Source organism: Eublepharis macularius, chromosome 18 (genome assembly GCF_028583425.1).
Source record: "Eublepharis macularius isolate TG4126 chromosome 18, MPM_Emac_v1.0, whole genome shotgun sequence".
NCBI classification, from domain to species: domain Eukaryota; kingdom Metazoa; phylum Chordata; class Lepidosauria; order Squamata; family Eublepharidae; genus Eublepharis; species Eublepharis macularius.
In genome coordinates this window covers 20,618,682-20,633,505 of record NC_072807.1, presented here as the reverse complement: position 1 = coordinate 20,633,505, position 14,824 = coordinate 20,618,682, and positions in this window count along the sequence as shown.

Below are 14,824 nucleotides of genomic sequence, written 5' to 3'. Positions count from 1 at the left end.
CAGTATACAGAGGCTTCATGTGTGTTCAGTGTGGAAAGGGAAAACGATATTGCGTTCCTGGGGAGCGGGAAGATGTAAACTGTTAAAAAGGCCTTTAGAACCATTCAAAACTGAATCACAAAACTCACACAAAAAAATTGAATCTCAAAACTTGCCTGGCAATGTTGATGAAGAATTGATTGTAGTATCTAATACATCATCTTAGCCATACTTTGTCTGGAGTTGTGCAAACCCTTATCTCCACTTGTAGTAAGCCCTGATTTAAATTATTAGATGTTAGTTGGCATATACTGGCCTTTTAGTAGAATTGCACTAGTATGTTTTAGTTTTTGGTTGGTCCTGATGGACTTCTTTTAATTTTGCAAGTTAGTGTTTGTTATGAAATTATGTATCCACATCTAGATTTGTTACACTCTTGCTGTATTTTATATATGCTAAATTCTGGTCGCTTTTTATCTCGTTCCTCTCTGGTTGCTGACTGTAATAAAGAAAGAAAGAATCACAAAACTTTAAATAGAATGTAATGTTATAGGGCTGCAGGAGTGCTTGTTGCTAGCAATGTACCGGAGCCGTACCCTGCCCGTCCTTTATAAGCAGGTCAGTTTCACAGAGCATGAAATGTAGAGCCAATAACATTACCAAAGAGCAATATGCTTGGCCTCTTAGATTATAAAGGGCTGCTGGTGGTAGTCTAGGGTTATGTACCTAGTTATCCAACTCAGTTTCTTCTACACCTTTGCCTTCAAACCCTCCAAGTTCTTAAAGAAGAATAATTAAATGACTACCCAAACATGGATGTAGCATTCCTTAGCAGATCATTTATCACTTTCACTTTCATAATTTTTTTTAAATATGCCCACTCTGCATTCCTAATCACAGGGTCAGCCACATAACAGGAAGACTATTTATGTACTATGTTTTCTGTTAGTGGAAGGCATTGCTAGGATCAGCACAGAACTTTGCACCCTCCTCCCTTCTGCTTCAACACATTGAAGTTCCCTGAATTGTCCTCTGTCCCCCAGGAACAGCAACCAGAGGGGAGGGGGAGGCAGAAAACTTTCATCCCACTAATCAAAACGACCTTCCATTAACTGAAATTTTAGTCCGGATCCAACTCGTATTCTTTTGCATATTGCTCAGGGTCTACTTTTAATTAATTTCTACAGAACTTGGTTGCACTATGAAAATCTCAGGCTTGGCAAGCCGGTAAAGACAGCCACTGTCGAACTTTACACTAACGCTTCTCCCCAGCCCAGAAAAGCATCCAACAGTGAAATCCTAGGCAAAGTTACTCCAGTCAAAGCCCGTTGATTTCAATGAGCTTAAACTGAAGTAACTCTGCTTAGGCTTTCACTGCAAGACATTTTCCATTTGTTTACAGACTTTACATAAATGATATTAACATGGAAATATCTCTGATGACAAAGTGAATTTCACTGTAAACCTTTAAAGGCCAAAGCAGAAAATGGAGGAGGAGACAGGCAACCTTGTTAGGAATTGTTTCCCTCTGTGCACTCTGATGGTAAGTCTGCTTCAGGTTGTGTGCTTTTAAAAGTATTTGGATGCATATAGCAGCAGGCGCTGGAAAAATCTTTATTTAATTATGCTTTCCTGCCGCAATAGCCAGCAGAGAGCTTAGGAGAAAGTGCTGTTCTTCAAAAGACTGGGTTGAATATATACGGTTATTTTTTATCTCGAACCTCTCAGGCTGTAGCCAAGAAGAAATTTATAAACCTGCTTACACATAACTTAAGATTTGCATTTTTTCCCCCTGTTCACAATGCTCTCCTTTTTCACGAAGTAAATCATTTGCATGCTCTGCATCGAAGATTATTTGTATAATCTTAGTATAAGTATCAAAGGAATGAGAAATTAATACCAGGGCTTTTTTTTCTGGGAAAAGAGGTGGTGGAACTCAGTGGGTTGCCCTTGGAGAAAATGGTCACATGGCTGGTGGCCCCGCCCCCTGATCTCCAGACAGAGGGGAGTTGAGATTGCCCTCTGTGCCGTGACATGGAGGGCAATCTAAACTCCCCTCTGTCTGGAGATCAAGGGGCGGGGCCACTAGCCATATGGCCATTTTCAAGAGGTTCTGGAACTCCATTCCACTGCGTTCCAGCTGAAAAAAAGCCCTGATTAATACATATATTCACTGGAGGTTGCAACTCAAGAGCAGCACTTGCTGTCAATAAATGTCCCAGATTTGAATAGGAAATACGTTGGCCCGAGACCCGAAAAAGCTTTTGACATGTTGCTGTAGTAAAGTCTGACTTCACCCAGCACAAATTTTCTTCTAAGAATTGAAGTAATAGTTTCATATTTAGTTGCCCTGGTCCAGAAAAAACATCACTTAAAGAAAGATGTTGTAAGGTTTGAATAACTGGCATAGTTTATTTACTGCTCCTAGACAAAGGCCCTCGCAATTTTAACAAAAAATATACAGGCATTAACAAACACATATAGAATATAAAAGTACAAAACGCAAGCTTAGGGTTAGCTGTCCCAAGAGAGAAAATAATCCTGGTTTGGGGAGCTAATCTCTTCTGGTTTGAGCAAAGTCATACCTCGACTGGATGTGCAGATTTCTGCTCTGATAACTCAGGTGAGTCAGATCTTGCAGATCTCAGAAGCTAAGCAGGGTCAGCTTTGGTTAGTAATTGATGGGAGACCTCCAATGAAGACCAGGGTTGCAGAGGCAGGCAATGGCAAACCACCTCTGTTAGTCTCTTGCCATGAAAACCCCACCAGGGGTCACCATAAGTCTGCTGTGACTTGAGGACACTCCACCACCATCTACCAGAGATAGGTGCTGATGTTACGGAAAGATCTTTGAGATTTCCCGTTCTGTTGAAAATATTCCATACACAATGAACTCAGCAGATGGCAAGGGGCATTGCAAGACAGAGTGGGGATGTATGTTTTCCCATCCACCCTGAAAGGAGGTTGGGGGGTGGGGTGGTCTTGCATGTCCTGATGTCCTACAGTCAATTTCGATCTGTGGCTTCTAATTGAGGAATACACGTTAAGAAGCCACTTCCTGTTTATTGATCTCTCTAAGTGAGCAGCAGGGCTAGACTGGGAAGTTAAAACAGTCAAGCAGCAACCCTGCCCCCCCCCGCCCCCGTCTACAAGCCACTGTAACTCACCTCAGATCCGGGATCACATTACCTCCTTATGCAGTACTGGCTGTGCAGGAGGAGGCAGCGAGTGATCTGACAACCATTGAACGGTTGCCAGCCTCCAGGTGAGGCCTGGAGACCTCCCAGAATTGCAACTGGCTTTTCAGATGACAGAGATCAACTCCCCTGGAGAAAATGGATGCTTTGGAGGGTGGATGGACTCTATGACATTATACCTAGCTGCAGGGATCATTTCGTAGAAAAAGAGCTGGAGGAACTCATTAGCATAACACATTAGCATAACTCATTAGCATATGCCACGGCCCTTGCCATCACTGGAAATGTGTCATTAGCATAACTGATTTGCATATGCCACACCCCCTGGCATCACCTATCCTGGCTGCTTTGGACCTAATCTTGGCCATTCAGGGCCAAAATTGGGCCCAAAATGGCAAAAGGGGGCTGAAAATGGCTGAAAAGGGGCCCAAAATGGTCAGGATTGGGCTGCTGCTGAACAGGAGCGTGGTCCACCACCCGTCAGTGACCCACTCCAGGCTGTTTCGGCCCCAATCCAAGATGAAACGGGCTGAAAATGGCCGAGTCAGGTGGGCGGGGCCACCTGACATATGACCTCTTTGGGGAACTCCCAGAACTGCGTTCCTGCGCGTTCTCCCTCAAAATGAGCCCTGCCTAGCTGACATCCCTCTCCTCTCCAGATCCTACCTTCCCCAGGTTCCACCCCCAAATCTCCAGGAATTTCCCCACCTGTAATTGGCAACCATAAGCCATTGTAGGTACCACTGGCTGGGCCTGAGCCGTGTGAGCTGGTAGATCTACTGGGCCTTAGATCTGCCTGGCTTGTGGCTCTCTAGAACAGTGGTCCACTAGGAACTCCTCGATATGGCAGGATCTGTTGAAAGCTCCGTAAACTTAGTATAGCTGAGAAAAGTTGGTGCATTTCATTTTCCTGTTCTGAAGCTAGCTTCCAGTTAGCCACATTTTAATCCACTAACTGCCATAAGAGGTAGGTTAGGCAGAGTGATATGTACTCAACTATCTTGTGAAGTTCACTGCTGATGGACAAGTTGGACCTGGATATTCACAACCAAAGTAACCTCTCCTAATAAGTTACTAATACATTGGCTCTTTATATTATTGCTTGCTTTTCTTGGGTCAAAGACGAGAATGTCCAAATTAATAAAGATGCAAGGGACACATCCCAGGATATGTAGAAATAAATTTATTTTACTTTACACCCTGCCTTTCTCCCCATTGAAGATTCAAAGTGGCTTTCCTCGTTCTGTCATTTCATTTTATACTCACAACAACCCTGTAAGGTAGGTTAAGCTGAGTGTGTGTAACTGGCCCAAGGTCATTCAGCCAGCTTCTATGGTAGACTGGGGATTTGAACTTGGGTCTTCAAGATCCTAGTTTTACTATTATACCACAGTGGCTTTCAGTTAGTTGACTGGGGGCTCTATGTACAGACTGTGAAACAGGTCTAAGTGTGCTGGGGGGGCGGTCATATTTTAAGGCATGAGCTGTCTATTACTTATTAAATGGGATACTCGGCAGCATGTTCATTAAAGGTGTTGATTGTCCCTGCCTGGAGCTTCTGATACTAAATTAACTTGCGACCTTTAGAGAAGCTTTGGGACAACAGATGCAAGCTCCTTAAAATGAAACTACCCCAAGGGCCAAGCCTAAACATAGTGCTTGTTTCTCAGTGAATCAGAAGCTGAAGATGATAGCAAAACATGCTTGCAGAATCAAGTGCGTCCTCGTGAATTGCAGACTCTGAAACAACCATCCCTGTTTTCTGCACTCCTGGCATAGTAATGAAGTAGTTGGGGGGATACAGCATAATGGTTAAGATTGAGCTTGGGACCAGGGAACCTCTGATACAAATCTTCCTCCACCATGAAGTTGTAGAATCATAGAATCCTAGAACTGACATGGATGTTATAGGGCAGGGGTCCCCAATGTGGTACTTGTGGGTGTCATGGCGCCTGGTAACTTCGGGCGCCCAAGTGTTTTCAGAAAGCTGACAGGGCCAGGCAAGGCTTTTGCCCAACTATTGGAGTTTTGATTGGCTGTGCAGATTTTTTAGAAACATTGCTTTGGCTACAGCTGTCACCACAGCACAATGACCTTCTTTATTGTGAGACTGAGGGTAAGCTGTGGCAGCCATTTTGCAGCTGGCTCTGCCTTCTGTGGCAGCCATTTTGTGGCTATACCAACCACACACTGTCTGAATTCCAAAGGTGCTTCCAGGCTCAAAAAGGTTGGGGACCCATATTATAAACGAATGCAGGACATCCTAAGGTAGAGCATTCCTGAATCCTGACAGATGGATAACCATCCTCTGCTTGAAAACATCCGTCAAGAAACAGCCCACCCCAGCCTCCGATAATTGGTTCCATTGTTGTCTTATTTTTGACTGTGGAGAAGTTTCTTCTAATGTTCAAGTGAAATCTTCTATCCTGTAACTATAGGCTGTTAGGTTTTGTTTTGCCCACTGCAGCAGCAGAAAACTGGCAGCAGAGAACCAGTCTTATCTATTTATTTAGTTCTTTTTTTAATTTTCCAAGGAGTTCTGGGCAGCAGACATGATTCTTTCCTCTTCTCCATTTTATCCCCAGAAACTCTATAGGTAGCTAAAACTATAGTTCTCAACCTCCAGGCAGGCCTGGAGGTCTTCCAGGATTACAACTGTTCTCCCAGGATGACAGCAGAGATCAGTTCCCTTGGAGAAAATGGATGCTACGAAGCATGAACTCTATGGCATTATACCCCACTAAGGCCCTTCCCTTTCCCAAACTCTGCCCTCTCCAGGTTCCATTCCCCAAATCTCCAGGAATGTCAGAGGGTAGGCTCTATGGCATTATACCCTGCTGGGATCCAGTCCCTCCTCTCCCCAAATCCTGCTTTCTTCAGGCTCCACCTCCAAATGTCCAGCAAGCTCTCTACGGGAGCTGGCAGCCCTGAGAGTGTGACTGGCCCAAGGTCACCCGATGAGCTTCCATAGCAGAGTGAAGATTTGAACCAGGGTATCCCAGATCATGGCCATTTCCAGACGGCTTACCTGCACCCGGGACGTCGCGCCACATTTCGGATCATGCCGGGGAAAATGCGAAATATTACGTTTTCTCGCACGAGTTTTGCACGATGTCACGCAAAACTTGCGCGAGAAAACGCGATATTTCGCATTTTCCCCGGCACGATCCGAAATGTGGCGCGACGTCCCGGGTGCAGGTAAGCCGTCTGGAAACGGCCCTAGTTTGCCATTCTAACCACCATACCATGGTGATGCTTTGCCCACTTCCATGTGACTGCCAGAAGCTGTAGGGCTCTCATGTCTCCTCTTAGTGTTCTGTCCTCCAAGCTAAACATGCCCAGTTCCTCCACAGTAAGTCCTGTTTCCAGACCCCCAACCATCTTAATTGCTCTTCCAGTTTTTCTCTGTCTACATTCTGGTGTCCAGAACTGGACTCTATCCAATACGCTGACTGGTGCAGAGCAAAATGAAACTTTTACTTCTTCTGGCCTGGATACTATGCTCTTCTTAAGCAAGCAACTCCGGATTTACCCATGGGTATAAGATAGCTACTTAAGTTTGTGGTACACAAGAGAGATTTCTTGTGGCTCCAAAATAAACAAAAGGGGACATGTAGTTCTTTAGCAGGCAGTGCCGAGGCCCTTGTCTATTGCCTTGGCTACCCTCAGTGAGAAATAGTTTGAGATTTGGGACGGTGTTTGGATACAGAGAGTGGGAACAAGCATAGGGACAGAAATACCAAAGGAACGCATGCCTCTCGATTTTCAGTTTGACTTGGGGAATCCATCCATCTCTGACTGCTGGGTGGGGTTGGCCCTGCTCCCAGCAGTGAGAAAGTAAGAAATAACGTGCTACAATATAGTAGGTGGGCAAGCTGTGATCGGTGGTGCACACCGTACAAAATAGAGCAAAGACACTGTTGTGCGCCATTGTCTCTATGGACTTAACCTTACAGGAACGTTACTAGGATTCTTGAAACGGCGTATTGTGAAGCACTAAAAAAAAAGTACATAGATCCTAAGTAGTTCGATTAATAACACTTCTTTTTGCTGCCTTCTCTTTTGTGTCTGTTGACTGACTAAATGAATCTTGGCTCTTCTCAGAATGAATACTGGCTGTTCCCTAGAGAGGAATCACTTCCACTGCAGTGTTTAAAAACAAATTGAGACCATTGTCAATGGCTTAAACATCTGGCGGTTCCAGGCCTGTGCTTTTAACTTTTTGGACTTTATTCCTTTTCTCAGAAAGCTGTATAAATGCTGAAGAGAAGTAGCTGGCAACTGAAACTTTGGTGTTCAGAGAGGAGACATACTGGCTCCGAGCAGGAGGAGAGAGTTGGCAGAGAGGCACATATTTGGCATTCAAGACACTTAATAAGTTTAAAAGTACTCCCTACGCTGAACAACAGAGCTGGGCAAGTGACATTTTTAATGTAGGTAAGTTACACCCTGTTGGAGTTGGCTTTGCAGAGCTCCAACTGTTTTGTAATATGATATAAACGAATGAAGTACTGTGAACTTCCAAGGTGATACAAATAAAACCACAAAGCTCCCTGAAATTCCCCTTTCTTGTCAATTCTGCCCTGTACCGTTTCAATCATTTTAAACATCTAGCGTCCACACTAGATGTTTTTTGCGTAATACCTTCCAGAGTTTATTAGAAAAACAACTACCACTCCTTGTCAGGGGAATATTGTCAGTCCTTTTGTGTGGGGGAGCGGGAGAGGAACACTAAGAAAATGTCAGGAAGAAATAACTTCTGTGAATAGCAGATAAGTATTCAGTGCTGCAGAACACACGCCCATTGTTTTTCATAGAGGAGTTTTATTTATTCTTCCCTTCTTCATGTACCTACAGCAAAACCCGCGGGAGACACGTGTAAGTGCAATCGCGTGGACGACACGTGAAATTCGTCACGTCTGTTTTGGCTCTTAGTTAAGACAGTCTGTTGCTATGCAAGGGTTGAGAACTTCTCCTGCCAGTAAGACAACCAGAAAGTCTCAACTCTGGGACACCTCCAAGACTTCAATGTTTAGAAATGAAAGAAAGGGGGCACCCAAAGATATCACATTTTGGTCCCTATCTCTATACTATGACAAGTGATTAAAGAATCTTCAATTAATTAACCTTTTAACAATTAGTTGAATTTACATAAATTTTGTCACAACCTCCATAGAGAAGCCTTTTTGAGACATGGAAGGAAGGGTAATGTCACTCCCTGTAGAATACAAGAATATTTGTCAAGCGTTTCTAGAACGACCTTTCTTTGTGCTCTTTTAGGCACCAGGCAAAGCTTATGCCCTTGTACTGGGTTGTGAAAAATCAAATCCTCCCCCATCCCTTCATCTTTTGTTGCCCACCTCATGACAATCTGGCTGTTTTGTTGCCCTGGTTTTAAACTGCTTTTTTAGTTTGTCAGTGTTTTCGTTTGGTAAAATGTTGGATTGTGAGTTGCTTTGAATCCCACGCTGAGAGAAAGCAGCATAAACTTTAAAAAACCCTTTAATATTTTCTTTTTCTGCTCACTATTACACGTCAGCCAGAAAACTTGTACCTTTAACAGAAGCCTCAACAGTTAAAATGGGTCCCTGACAAAATGTAGCTCGTGCTTGGCAGTCTATAGTTTGTGAACATGTCAGCTATCCTGATTTTCAAGGAAGTCTCAAAACTTCGGGGTGAAGCTGAGTGTGAATTACAAACAGTATCATTCCAATGGAAAGCCCGACACGTCGGGCTTATGACTATTCAGTATATCAGACATTATTTGGTGGGCTCTCTAAACGACTTCTTGTGACAAAGGGAGAGAGAGCACCAGGCCTGTCTGCAGGGCAGTTTGCCCAAAGCTGAGTAAACTCTCTTCTCCACGAAGCCTTTTAAAGTATTACAGCTGTCCCTGGAACTCCCTGTCCACGTTTGTTGTTCTGAAGTTTGCATGCCTATTTTTATACTCACCTCCTGGGCTTTCAACCTGCAAAACTCTTCGCCGCATTACTGAAGTCTAGAGGGATTATAAATGGCATTTGTACAAGAACCCTGCGTGCAGGGCGGGGAGGAACAGATTGACTTGCAGAATAAAAAAAGATGCTACCTCCATCATATCAGCATAAATACATTTATTTCCTGCTCCATTTGTTTGCCCCTAGCTTGGATGCTCCGGTCTAGCTGGATCTTGTCAGATTTCCGAAACTAGCAAGCAAACACACCAACTACCACAAGCTGGTGTGCTTGCTTGCTTGTTTGTGGAGGCGCCCTGGTTGTGTTAGATTTCCGAAACGAAGCAGGATCAGTCCTGGTTAGTCCTTGGATGGCAGACCACCAAGGAAGTCCAGGGTCTCTGTGCAGAGGCAGGCAATGACAAACCACTTATTTTAGTCTCTTGCTTTGGAAACCCTATGGGGTTATGTCAGCTGTGACTTGATGGCATTTTATACACACTCACACAGGGGTTTTTTTCTGGGAAAAGAGGTGGCGGAACTCTCAAGAGGGAAATGAGGAAGAAACACATGGGGTTCCTTGAAATCACTATTTTCAAGCACTATTGCTGAGTATTTTCAAGAGGTGCCGGAACTCCGTTCCCCCGCGGCCCCCCTGAAAAAACGCCCTGCACTCACACGCCATTTCCTTGAGATTACCTTTTTCAAAGGAGACTGGGAGGAAAAGAGAATTGTTTATTGTACTTTCAACCATTTTTGCTACTGGACAATGTAATCAGGAGAGAAAAAGAGGTCAATTCAAACCACAGTTGCTTTTAATTAGGGATACAGCCACTCCCTTTAGCATCTGACGAAGGGAGCTCCACTCAGAAGCTTATACCCTGGAAATTTTGTAAGTATTTAAGTTACTACTGGACGCTAATCTTGCTCCCTTTAGCACTGTTACTTCACGAATCTTAATCTGAGCTTCAGAAGGATGAAACTAAAAAGTGCGGGGAAAAAACCCATTCTAAAACTGAAAGCTAATATAGAGAGAGTTTTAAACTGGTGTCTCATTAGCAGCGCTGAACCTTCCTTGAAAGAATTTACAAGCAGGCTTATTTTTAAAAGCCATATTATCTTCAATATGCGTGAAGTTGTTGAATTCCAAAGATAGCATCAATTAGGTAAGTGCTGGAATATCCAAGGGCCGGCCACTCCCTGTTCGATGTGTTAGAATGTTCAGCTTTTAAAGAGATCAGGCTGTACACGGTCAAAGCACTACAGCCGGTGAAAGCAGCATGCCTTCTGTGTTATGTTGCTAGGCGGAAAGGAGATACGTCCAGGTTTATTTTTACAAGACACTTTCATGATTGAGCAACTAAGGAGAGCTGGTGCAGCACAGTGGATAGAATCGGACCGTGGGGAGGAGAGACCTCCCCTCAGACTCAAAGCTCATTGGATAAGCTTGGGCCAATCACAATCCCTCAGCCACACAGAATGTTGCTCTTTGATGGCTGGAGCAAGAAGAGGATCCTGGGTTCATCCAACACAGGGCTTTTTGGGAAGGGGCACCGTACACACCTCGCACCGAAGGTCAGGGCTGGCATTAGCATGTCTTGAGGCAGGGCAGTTGCCAGGGCCCAGTGCCACCCCCCCCCCATCCACACACCTCTTTTGCTGCCCACCCTTCCCCCACCTGTTTAAGAGATTTCCACTGGCCATTCACCCTGCTAAACATGCTGCCCAGCTGGGGAAGAGCATGCAGGTGGCGCACAACAGCAATGCTCCTGGTAGCCATTGTGGCAGCACTTCCAGTGACATGCGCTGCCCAGCACTGTCTAGCAAAGGACATCAGGCAGTGTGGGTAGCTGTGAGTGCAGCAGAAGGAAAGCTTGTGAGCAGGAGGAGGCGGCACAGGTGGGGGAAAGTACATGGGTGGGGATGCCCCCCCCCCAAAAAACTGGAATTGACTCTGCCATGGGTTGCCAACTGCCAGAAGAAAAACCAATCCTGTGCCTTTAATAGAGGCTTAATGGGACGTTATTTACCAGATGACATCTTCCTCCATGACTTGAAAAGCTTCACCTGCCCCATTTCTGCGCATTAAGCCTGTAAAAGGGACAGGACATTCCCCCCCCCCAACGTCTTGGCCACCCTATTTGCAGCATTCACATGCACTGGGTCTTTGTATTTGGCCCACTCATGGGGAGGGCACATTTTACTTTCACCAGAGGATGGTTACCATTCACTTTTATGGAAGATAGTACAAGCTTTGTTGTTGAGTGAAAACCATTGGGTGGGGTGGGGTGGGGTAAGCCTACCCCCTTGCCTCTGTATTCTAGGATAAGGTAAGCTTGCCACACCCCTCCCCAAGTCTTGCTGGCTTCATCCCATTTACTTTTTGTCCCATAGAACTTAATGGGAGCCACTGAGAACTGAGTTCCTCCTGTACCACCACTTTACATCTCCCATTCAAGATTTGCACTCACAGCGTTACCTAGTGCACTTTCATCCCTTGGTTCTCCTTTCTCCATTTTATCCTCTCTACAGCCTGGTGAAGTAGGTCAGACTGACAGTACGTGAGACTTGTCCAAGGTAACCCAGAGGACTTCAGGGTAGTAGAGGGATTTGAACCCAGGTCTTCCTAATCCTAATCTAATACCCCAACTGCTAACTCACACCTTCTCTGATCACTTTTTGGGGATTCACACATATACAAGATGGGGAGCTTCTTGCAAGGAATTGGAAGAGGGGGAAGCGATCTCACTCCCAAGATTTACCAGGAATCTCTGGGCTTGACTAGGAGGGTGTTTCCTTTCACAGATTTTCAGCTGCTTTCAACGTTTTGATACAATTTCTAGCCCTCATGAAGCTTGTCTCAGGTTCCCTACTTTTTCCTCCTTTAAAAAGCCCGTTCATTTCAGCAGAGCTGGGAGTTCCTCCTATTTCTTTCCATGGGTGGCCTGGGCTTTGCCCTTTTGCTCATTCACAGTCACCAGCCAGTTTACTGTCAAATACAGCGATACACTGTGCAGCTCTGAAATCAATAAACATGAGCCTAAGGGCCTCTCCATGCTGGCCCACCCCATTCTCTTCTACATAGCAGCTCTTCGGCTCCTTAATTGGATTGCATATGTTTGGTACTTGTGCCGTTAAATAATCTCTCCAACTAACAGGCAGATCTTTTCTTTTTTCAAATAAGATTAACAACTGACTGCTGTAGCATAGTGGTTAAATGGTTGGGCTGCAAATGAACACTTTGCTGTTATGACTCCCACTACTGCCACCAGTTCAGTAGGTAGTCTTGGGTAAGCCACTCCTCTCAGCCTAGAGTTGCCAGCTCCAAGTTAGGAAATTCCTGGAGATTTGGGGGGCAAAACCTGGAGAAAGTGGGGTTTGGGGAGGGAAAGGACCTTGGCATGGCATAATTCCATGGAATCTACCCCCCAAAGTAGCCATTTTCTCCAGGTGAACTGATCTCTGTGGCCTGGAGACCAGTTGCAATTCTGGGAGATCTCCAGCCACTACCTGTAGGCTGGCAACCCTATCTCAGTCCCTGCTCCCCAGCTGTATATCGTGGGGATAAAAATAGCACTGACTGTACACGAATTTGTGGGCACTAATCTGTGCAGAACAACAATATAAAAGCACAGTTATTATTATAGGCCGCTTTTCTGTTGCTGGCCTATTATTTTTATTACCTTCATTTGAACCCTTGCTCTTCAGTGGGACCCCGCAGTGGCTTACATCATTCTCCTTGCCTCCAGAACACTTTATAAATCACATATTGTATATATCCTACATTGCTACTTTTTTGCTTATGTATATTATTATTATGGATAATATTTTGATTGCTTGCCTCGCTGGCGTCATTTCCCTCTTGCTTTGCATTGTATCCATTTTAAGTTCGGCTGAGCGGCTGCGACTGATCCAAGGTCGCCCAGCAAGCTTCCATGGCAGAGTGGGGGTTTAAAACGGGGCCTTCCAGATTATAGTCCAACATTCTCACCACTACAGCAGGCACCAGCTCAATAGTATTCTTTAGAACAATTGAGTTACAAAAGCATTATTTGTTTTGCAAAGCATACGACACACAGAAGCCACTGAATGAGACTATCCAAGGGAGTTTTCATCCAGATCAGTTGCTACAGCTGTTCTTGTTATTTTAAGATCCATGTCCCCCTTAGCTAGTTTGCTAGGTAGTGTGTGTCACAAACACGCCTTCTGGAAAAGTCAGATGAGTCATAACTGTAAAGATCCCAAGGTCACTAGCGCTAGCAGACTAGGAGCAAGGATAAACCTTTGACCTCTTGTCCTTCTCTGGCTGTGTCCACGATTTAAGGAAGATACTGGAAGGCACACTGAACCCAGTTGCAATTCGGCCGTGTGTTAATGTTACCAAAAAAGGTGCTTGAAATCATATTGTAGATTCCCTCCCGTCTCAAGGAAATTTGTGACACAATGCAATGGGACTCCGTATTGCTTTTATCTCGGTATTTAAAAGCAAAACACTGTCTTATACAATCAACCCACTTACTCCACAAGCCCAGTGGCTCCTTAAAAGGGAAAGGACGACCAGCAGTTGATTGACCTTCTGTTATTAGTTCTCCTGGTTTTGCTGGCAAGGAACAATCGAGGACAAAGAGAATGACAGCACAGCTTATGCTTTGCATGTCAGAATGCCTGCACTGAACCTACAGATAAAGAATCTCAGTTACCAAGGCTGGGATACACCTGCCCTAAGCCTTGGAGAACTGTTATATTAGTCAATACAGCCAACACAGGATAAGGTGGGAGCCACAAAGAACCAAGTCACCAATTATAAAGAAGCTTCAAGTGTGCAGGATAGTGGTCTCTCTTATTTTTACATGTCTACATCAAATGAGCCCTGACCTGGACAGCCCAGGTGAGCCTGATCTCATCAGCTCTCAGAAGCTAAGCAGGGTCGGCCTCGGTTAGTAAATGGAGGGGAGACTTCCAGCGAAGACGGGGGTTGCAGAGGCAGGCAATGGCAAATCACCTCTGTTAGTCTCTTGCCATGCAAACCCCATAATGGGTCGGCACAAGTCAGCTAATAACTTTACGACACTCTCCACTGCCACTTCAAATGAAAGCTCTGCACCCACTCTACCGATGATGCGCACTTCTATCCCCCTAGGCAGAGAAGTGAGCACTTTTCCAAGCACAACAAAAGGCAGCAGGAAAACAGGTAGAAACCAGTTCCGTTTCCTGTTTGTAGAAAGGCTCAAAGGAAGTTGCAATAGGAAATAGGACAACATTGCAAGTATCGTCCTGAAAGTTATTTTCTTAACAACCAGCTCTCCTATTTCCTTCTTTGGGTAGAATATTCTGCATACGTATTATAGGCAGATCCTAAAACAACTGAAGTACTTGTAGAAAACCAAAAAAACCCAAACTTTCTGTGTGTATCTGTATGGGTAAATCAAGATAGGTAGTCATGTTAGCCTGCCTGTAGCAGTAGAAAAGATCAAGCGTCCAGTAGCAGCTATAAAACTAATGTACCAATAAGAGGGCCAGTCTCCAAATTACAGAGCCAAAAAGAACCAACAGTTCAGAGAGACTATATATATGAGGGCGTGCTACTATCTCAATAATCACATTTCTCCAATAACCAACAATCAATTTTGTACACAAAGTCCATTCAATATGTAGTCATAATTATTAGTCCACCAAAAACCTTCTATAGTCAGTCAATCCAATGTCCTTTCTTTT